Source organism: Ixodes scapularis, unplaced genomic scaffold (genome assembly GCF_016920785.2).
Source record: "Ixodes scapularis isolate PalLabHiFi unplaced genomic scaffold, ASM1692078v2 PGA_scaffold9__187_contigs__length_104089568, whole genome shotgun sequence".
In the NCBI taxonomy this organism is placed as follows: Eukaryota; Metazoa; Arthropoda; class Arachnida; order Ixodida; family Ixodidae; genus Ixodes; species Ixodes scapularis.
The window spans coordinates 75,473,338-75,482,861 of record NW_024609884.1 but is presented as its reverse complement, the minus strand read 5'-3'; positions in this window follow the sequence as shown (position 1 = coordinate 75,482,861).

Here is a 9,524-nt window from a genome sequence, read left to right as displayed (position 1 = left end):
TCAGAGATTGCCTTCTACATGAAAGCTGGAAATGGCCCACTAATTATTTCTTGACAAAAAAAAGGTATGAACATGTTTTACCTAGTACTGTATCTTGTGTGCACTTGCTTCAAATTTCTAACTGTTTAAGCACCTGCTAACCGCTGGGATGCGCAGTTGGCGTTAACTCTTGAAAGTAACTTGGGCCCACAACCTAATCACATTTTATGGGCGCTAGATATTTAATTTGAATTGTTCCGGCATCAAAAATTAGTTGGCGTGTTCTCCGTAACTTGCGGCACCAGAAAACTGCAACTCTCAATCACTGAGCTGCATGTCAGGCGTGACAACGGGAACCATTCACACATTAAAAATTAGCTGCTGTGTTGTCCACACCTTGCAGCAACGGCTAGAGCCTGTTGAACTGCTAGCTGCAATGATCTAATAAAACGGACGTCTCAGTGAACAATAATTATATTAGTAAAATGCCATATTTATTGTTCACTGAGGCGTCCATTTTGTTAAGTCACTGCGGCTCGCAGTTCAACAGGCTCTGGCCGTTGCTTCAAGGTGTGAACAACACGCCAGCTAATTTAAACGATTCCCGCCGTCGCAAGTTACGGAAAACATGGCAGCTAATTTTTGATGCCGGAACAATTCCCGTATCCGTGCATCGCGTGCGGTACAGTGACTGAGAGTTACAGTTTTCTGCCATGCTTCTACGGGTCAAGTTACGGGGAAAACCGTAGGGCCTCATTACTCTCATGCACGTAAGACATAGTTAATGCTGTGACCATGATGGAAGACAACGGTAATTGTACCGGCATCAAAAATTAGCTGGCAATTTCTATTAATTTGACAGAATTTGTTTTTACAGTGAATGTACTTTTTGTCAGGATCCGATGAGCTTGGATTGTGTCTAACTCTGGACCGGGAATCTCTGACAAGTCCAGCGTGTAATCCACGGCGAAAGGCCCTGTACAGCGCTATTTGTAAGTGCTTTTTATTCTAATAGTTCATGAAAGACGTTATGATTGGTTACTTTTGTGTTCGAAGTCATGTTTATTTCATTTTTGCTGTTAAAATATGGCTGTCTTCTTGGCGGTAGATGTGTGCTGTAGTAAAGTCCTCCCAGTAGTTCCAAAGCCGAATGCCACAGAGCGTTGAGTTAGTCCTTATTTGCCAAGATTCGGCTTGTTGGGTGCGAGTGGAGTGTCAGTTATGTCACTGCGATATGTGAATGTATTTGCCAGTAATTGTCTTTAGTCGACGATTTCTTTTTATATGACTGATTTATTTTAAATTCTTGATTCATTCAAATGTCATGTTCTTTCCTATAACAGGGTATTTATTCGACTTAATTTAGTAGTACATTTGACGCTAGTGAGCTGAAGAGGAAGGCCAGCGGTTTGATTTTTAACTTGTAAATGATATGGAGGCAATATGGGTACATTTATGACTACATATTTCTGTGCCGCAAATACCGTAAGCCTTAAAACATTTTTTTGTTTGTTTTCAAATCAACATAAAAATATAGGTGTGAACTTAAATGGCGAGGTTGTATTTATCAGTTCTTAAAAACTGGTGAAAGGAAAAAAAATGTTTTTTTTTAAAAATCTGGTTGGGGCACGCGTGTCAAAGAAAATTGAAGTGAAAAAAATTTTTTATTTTAGAGAAATATTGATGGCGTGAGGTGCCTTGCAACTAAGTCAATAGTCACCTCCTTTCAACTGCTTTTCTCTTGGCATTCGGGCGTGCGGAGGAGAGGTGGATCGGCTTCGCCTTTACGTTGAGGTGGAAAGAGCAAATGACCATTCTGTGATGTCATGGACTTTGCCTGCATAATTTCAAATCAATCTTTTGCCGTCAATATTGCTCTAAAAGTTTTTATTTTTTTTCGCATAAAATGTATTTTTTGACACGCGTGTCCCAACCAAACTGCTTAAAATATATATATATTTTTTTTTTCATAGCCTCTTCAAGGTTAGATGAAGGGTTAAGGGTCACTATGATGTTGCAAGGTTAGGCCTAAACAATTTATAGATTCACCTTCCTACTATTTGGAAAACAGAAAAAAAGAGCTCTAAATTCGACCTTGCAATGCAATGCATTCAGAGTGGTGCAACCAGTTCATTCACATGCAACAAGAAATTTAGAGCCCACATCTATTGTGCAGCTAGCTGCAGGATGAGGTGGCACACATGAACAGCTTGCTGACTATCTTGTAGTGTCGGCTGTGGCGGAGCTTAGGCATGCCACGATGCATTCTTTGTTTTGACATGTGGCACATTTATCAATTATTTTAACTCTTGCGAATCAAAACCTGTGTGTTCTTGGGTTGGGGTACTTTTATATATATATATTTAGAATTTGTGCATTTTAGTATGTATAATTTTTTTTTCTTTTTTAAGGTTAAAATGTACTTTATGGCAAATTAGCTCCTTGTAGAGTTGAAATTACTTTTAATTAATGGTCTCCCCAAACTGAGATGTTACATGCATTCGCTAGCTTTTTTTTTTTTTTGTAAAGTTGTAAAATAAACTATAATATACGGCAGTCAGCACTGAACCACCACAATAGATTGTTCACACGAACTAATCTATGAAAACTTGGACGAGTCTACTTGGACAAATCCAGATGTTAAGAAATTGCATTCATCCTACCCTTCGGGAAAGTCTGTATAAATATAGAGCTATGTCTTTTACCACTGTGGGCAGAGGCCAGCTGAATTGCTACCGTTTGGAAGGTGGAGGGGTGATGTGCAGGGAAGCTAAACCCTGTCCCCCTCTCCCATATTGTTTGCTATAATTGTTTCAAATGTCAGGAAAAAGGGGGGGGGGGGGCAACTGCCCCCTCCCCTTGCACCCTTGTCCCGATGCCACTGGCAGGGGGTGCTAGCTTGGGGATGCCATAAATAAATGCAACCACTTACGGCTGCCATTGCATACAAAGGAAAAAATAGAGAGAGAGGGAGAGAGATGTGGATTATTTTTCTTTTAGGTGTTCATGTCAGAAGGGGTACTAATGGTTTTGGATGGTTGCGGCTGAGTGAGCTAGCCATGAGTGGTGCCTAAGTGTTTGGTTCGGACTCTTGTTCAATCGGCAAAAATGCAAGTCCCAGCCAACTATTCAAGTATATTCTATGAATGGCTCCTGGGATTTTCGAAAATGGTCTATTGTCTTGCAAATGAGTGCACTGGTATTAACTAAGGGCACTTAGCAAGCTTACTCTTTTTTAATATTTCTGACTTTACATTTATGCATTCATTCTTCACAGGAGGAGTGGCACGACGGATCGACCTGCCCGGTGATGCGCAGTGATGAAGAGGACTCAAGTGCCATAACTCTGGTGTCGGAGGACCACTTCTTTGAGGTGACGGATATTGTGGCTCGTGCTGTGCTCGTTCTTGCACTGCACTGGGTCCACGACATATCTTACCGTCAAAAAGCAAGCCGGTCACTCGCAGTGATTGGGCACTTCATTGGTTTGAAGTACAAGATAAAGTCCGTCCTGGCTTTGGATCTGATATCAAAGTTAGAAACTTTTAGCCAGAGGGACTTTAGGTGCCAGTTTTGGTTTTTTTGCCATGTGCTGAAATTAAAGTCTTGGTTTATTAAGCTTTTTTTCTACTGTTTTTATTCTTTCCATGCTGACTTTTCTACTCTGTACAGGCTCATTATCTATGTGCCGTTCCACATTTCCTATGCAACCATCTTGTAAACATGTACATAGCCGATTTTAGATTTTAGGGCTACTGTTCATTGCAAAATACTTGAGTTGTCCCTAGTTGTATGCAACAACTCCTGCAATAAGGCCAAAAGCATTCCACATTACAGTGAAATCAAGAGAGGTATTGACATTCATAAAATAATTGCAAAAAGAAAAGTACAGTGGTCGCACTTTAACTGGCTAAAAATGCTGATTGCCAGTAGAGTTTTTTTTTTCTTTTTTTTTTACTTTTTTCCCAGCAAACTTTTTATTAACAAACAGCCAAATTTACACTTCTGTTCTTCTAATTTTCTTTTCAGGCGTTTCTGTTACTTTTTACTGGGTTAACTTGCACTCAACAACACAACAAAGCAACATATAAGAGTATAATTGAGTGCAGTTTGTGTGACCCCTTCCTGAAAAGTGTGTTTAATTCTTTTATACGGAGTTTAGGCACACGGGGGTGTACTTTACACAATTCTTTGTGGAGAGTAATTGACTCTATTAAAGAGTTAAGTACTCTTCGAAAAGGGGTCACACAAACTGCTCAAGTGTGCTGTTATTTGACATTAACTCTCGCTAGAGAGCATACTTAACTCTTTAGTATGAAGTGTAGGCAACACTTCTAATGGAGTTTTATTTACTCTCCTCAAAATGGTCATCACAACTCTTCCTAGAGAGCATGCTTAATTCTTTAATACAGAGTTTAAGCAACACTTCTAATGGAGTTGTAGTTACTCTGCACAAACAAGTGAAATCAACTCCTCCTGGAGAGTTTTTTTAACTCTTTACACAGAGTTTAGACAACACTTTTAATGGAGTTCTCATTACTCTACACAAAAAAGTGAAATCAACTCTTCAGGGAGAGTATGTTTAACTCTTAAGTACAGAGTTTAGGCCACACTTCTAATGGAGCTGTAGTTACTCTACACGATGGAGTGAAGGTAACCCTTCCTGGTGAGTACGCGTAACTCTTGAATACAGAGTTGAAGTTACTCTACATGAAGGAGTGAAGGTAACTCTGCTTGGAGAGCCTCCTTAACTCGTTAACAAGGAGTTTAGGCAATACTTTTGATAGAGTTATAGTCATTCTACACAAAGGAGTGATATTAATTCTCGTCAAAGAGTTTAGACAACACTTTTTATGGAGTTATAGTTACTCTACACAAAGGAGTGAAATTAACTCTCACACTTACACATCGAAAGAGTAGTGCTGACTCTGGCAAAAGTATTGGCATGACTCTTTATAGAAGAGTTAAGTGAACACTCGCATGGCAGAGTTAAACTGACTCTCGTCGTTGAAGAGTAACCGTTACTCTCAATAGAGAGTGTGGTTTGCGACAACCTAGATACTCTCCAAAAAGAGTCGAGTCGACACTTGTCGACTCCTTTTTTTTTTAGAGTGTAGACTTCTCTCACTGACATACACACGCGAAAACTCACCCCAAAATTAAAACGTTTCTACTCAATCCAAAAAAACACAACTTTTACTGTCTGGCTTGACTGAGGAGGCAGGGCTTCGCGGACCCCTAGAATGCCTTCGCGGAGCCCCATTTCAGATCCACTGCCCTAAACCACGCCATCCTTCTCCAAAAGATTGCACTTACAGGCGTTCGAGGCCGTCCCCTGCCTTGGATGGGTCGTTTCTTGACTGACCGGTCACAGCGCGTGCTCACGGCCAGGCATTTCAGGACCTCCCAGTCCCTTGAGGACCTCCCAGTCCCTTCAGGGGCTGGTGCCCTGTCCTTGGGCCTACACTATTCCTTCTTTACGTGAATGGCATGCCAAGCTCTGCTGGAAGCCTACTTGTGCAGTACGCTTATGACACCACCATCTTAACCCCAAAATCTTCACCTTCCTCTCTGCGGGCCTACAGAAGCACCTCCACCTCATTGATAACTTGGCCCACTCCAACCACCTGATCATGAGCATCCAGAAAACTGCTGTCATGCGCATGAGTACCAGTAGGAATGTTGCCTGCCCCACATACTCGCTCGTAGACTGGCCCATCGAGGTTGTCCCGTCCCACCCCATTCTGGTGTCGCATTCACCCCATCCCGGCCTGGACTTCTCGGTTCACATCTCGAGCACAGTGCCGAAAGCCCGCCGCATCTTGGGCTTCGTGATGCGTGTTTCTAGGTTATGTGGTCCTGAAGCGTTTTGCGAGCTCTACAGTGTTCTGGTTCTGCCAAGGCTAAAGTGTTGTTGCTCTGCTTTGTCGCCATACCAGGCACATGCCACATCAAAGCTCGAAAGTGTGCAGCCCCGCGCAACTCGGACCCTCTACTCACGCCTTCTCCGTCTGCGGGATCCCCAGCCCGCCCACGAACACCAACTGAGGGCCCTCAAATGGCAGTCCCTACAACAGCAGCGTGTTGTGGCGCGAGTGCGCCTCCTTTGCAGGCTTCTTGACGGCTCAATGGACGACACCTCCCTGCACTCGTCAGTGGGACTTAACAAGGGATCCCAACAGCCTGTGCTCCAGCACGCCCGTACTGCCCGCCACCATCACTCCGTGCTCACTGACGCACGACTCCGACATAAATCGTGCGGCAATCCACTTCCCTTCGGTTTTTTTTTCTTTTTTTTTTTTTTTGCCGGGGGAAACTTCCCTCCGTCAAAGTTCACCCGTGTCCTTCACGGGGGCCTTGAGCACGTCCACCACGTGGTTCCAGACAGCCACTTACACACTCTGCTGGCTGTCGGTCAATCACTCAAGGCCTCCGCTGCTCTCCAGGACCCAAAAACAGGAAAAGAGAAGTTAGGGCTGGGTTGTTCGCAATCTTACCCAAATAGATTCAAGCTACTCCAGTGGGTCGTGTCATGTGATAACACAGATGGAGCGACGTTGGACACGGGTGGGTTTTCGAACGCAAAGGTACAAAACCCTCACCCCGGAGTAAAGCGCGTGACACATGCGCGAAAAATATATCCGATCCGACGTCCAATCCGGCAATACGACTGCCTGATCTGAAACGTTTGGTCGCTTCAGACGTCGGATCGGCGATCCGGCATGCGTCCGACGTGCCAGATAGTTTCGCACGGCGGACGGACTGCCGGAAGCGTCCAGCCAATGACAGCGCAGCTAGCTCAAACGTCATGATGACGTAGTGGGTGTGGCGGGACGAACAAGAAAATGGGACTGACCTGGGCGACGAGAAGCCGGACGCGTGAGCCCCGCTGACCCATTCGAGAAAGATGGCCCCAGAAAAGAATGCACGCGCTAGGGAGTACGAGCTCCTAATTTCGCTCGCGGAGAGCTGAACCGTCAATCTGGGACCAGAGATCCTACCCTGTAAAGGAACGCGGACCTAGCTGGAGCGCTTGGATCTTCTGGGTGGAGCCGAACGAATCGTCGTGTCGCATGCAAGGTCAAAAGCGTGTGCCTCAAACTTAGGGTGACCACCCGTCCCGCGACTCGCGGGACTGTCCCGCATTGAGGGCTCATGTCCCGCGTCCTGCGAAAAATTCCCAAATCTTCAGTATGTCCCTCATTTCACACCGTCGTAAAATTCACTCCGCAACTCATGGTGCTGCCGAACAACGGGGGACGGGAAGCGCGCAGGTTGCTGGTAATCGCGTGAATAGCTAAGGTATTCAATTTTTTATTCAGGCATAGTGGGAAGCGACCGTCGTTGTTGCAGGAGATTTGAAGCGTAGGCGCTGTTGTACCTTTCTCCTTGGTGGTAGAATATTGTAAGGTTCCTACGTCTCAGGGTTACTATGGAGAAAATTGCTCGACAAAAGTTTAAATATAAATTATTGTGATTATCTTCATGCCGTTGTGTCAATGCGAAACGGTTGCTGTGAAAGTTCTCTTTAGTGAACTCTTTTAGCCTGCAACTCCCAACGGTAAGCGTTGATCGGAAGTCACGACGCTCGAAAAAGCATATAATGTTAAAAATGTGTGTCTTTTAAAGTAAGCGTTGACCGGAAACTATAACCCGAAAAATATTTGCTGTTCCTTAATCGTTCTTAATTAGAAAAAGTGGTAATTTAGCTAGTTGTACATCACCAATTTCTCAATTTTATTTGGTGCACTGAGTTCTGGTGCAGTTGATTTTTAAGTTGACAATTTCGACGCCTCGGTTCATGGAGTGCCTGTTCATAAATTTCCTCTAACATATGAGATCCCAAAGACTCAGAACTCCATTTGCGGCTCGAAATTCGGTTTCTTTCAGCCCGAAAGCCGCCGATCGAGAACTGACCGGTTTGAGTCGGGCTCACTCTCTTCTCCGTGGTCACGTGCCGTTTACTATGGTTTAGAAAACCACCACCAAATATAGTCAAAGTCCTGGGCCATCGAAGGCACACACTCAATATTAAAAAAAATATAAAAAAGAAATACGACACGCATTTTTTGTGGCTTCTACAATTGCAAATACGTCGATTGAAAAAAAAAAGTTGCACAGCGCCATGACTTTTGTCAACGCTGTCTTCTTCTTCATTTCTTTTTCCTCCCCAATCTAGTTTCGGCTTCGAGCATTTCCGTTCTTTTACTTTATTAAAAATATAGGTGACGCTTTAGCAAAATGTTGATTGGGTTGTCTTCTGACATCATGTTAAATCGCCTTGCAAAAAATGAACGCCGTTTACAAATCCCTGTAACGCCGAATTGGAGCGCAGCTCTTGAGGAGGAGTAGGGAAGGGTACTGAGGGGGGTCACGTCACCTGCGGGTAGTCACGTGAACTCGGGGGGGGGGGGGGGTCACGTGATCTCGGGGGGGGGGGGGGGGGGTCACGTGATCTCGGGGGGGGGGGGGGGTCACGTGATCTCGGGGGGGGGGGGGGGGGGGGTCACGTGACCTCGGGGGTCACGTGACCTCGGGGGTCACGTGACCCCCCCCGGTTACGCCGACGCCGCTCAGGCTGGAAACGGGGGCCCTAAGAGCTGCGCTCTAGAAAATTTAAAAAATGTTGGGGGGTTGTCAGTGTCTCTTTAAAGGGATACTTCAATAAATTTGAAATATACTCGCCGTGTTGAGAAATATATATGATCTACAATATCCGTAAATGATAATCGCACATTTGTATTTTGAATCTGACTGCTGTATTTTTCGTTATGAACGGCCCACTCTGGCAAGCGCTCGGAGAGCAGCCAACGGAGAGCACGTGACATCCGCCGCAATGGTGACGCAGTTTGTCTCGGGACAAGCAAAACATTGGCGAGGCTGACGTCGAGAGGATGTCCTAGCCGTTCCAGCCAACGAAGCGGCCGAAGTACGCCAGCGATCGGGCCACCGCAACTAACCCCAAAGCTGCGATTGTACGAATTTTGAGTGACGGGTTAATTTTCTATGATCTTGAAGAGACAACAGCGACGTCTGGAAAAGACAATAAAAAGACTCTGGGAGAGGGGAGTTCCTCGTTCCTCTCTTCTCTCGTCGTGGCCATAGGCGAGACAACCTCCGTCACTAGCTGTCAAGGTTCCTAGACGGGATTACAAACGAGGCGTTAGTGACATGCACCAAGTGCTCTTTGCTAATCGTTTAATTCGTTTTAAAATTTATTTTCGTGTCTTTTTCAACAAGAGATTGGTGTGTTTCATGTGATACTCATCTTTGAACACGACTAGACCAAGAAATAAGCGCCGAAATTTCGTTGTAGAGCTATTGCAACCAGCCTCTGCTGCGTTGCGCGAGGACAGCGAAGCAGAGGTTGGTTGCACTATTTCTACACGGGACGCGAAGCCGTCGGTGCGGAGATGCGCTCCGATTGCAAAACGAAACCTAAAGCCCGTCGAAGTTGTACGGTTTTTCAGAAAGCCGTAAAATGCTGCGCGTGATTTCTATTGTTCTGCAATTTTTCGATTTAGTATTTTTTCGATGATGTTCAG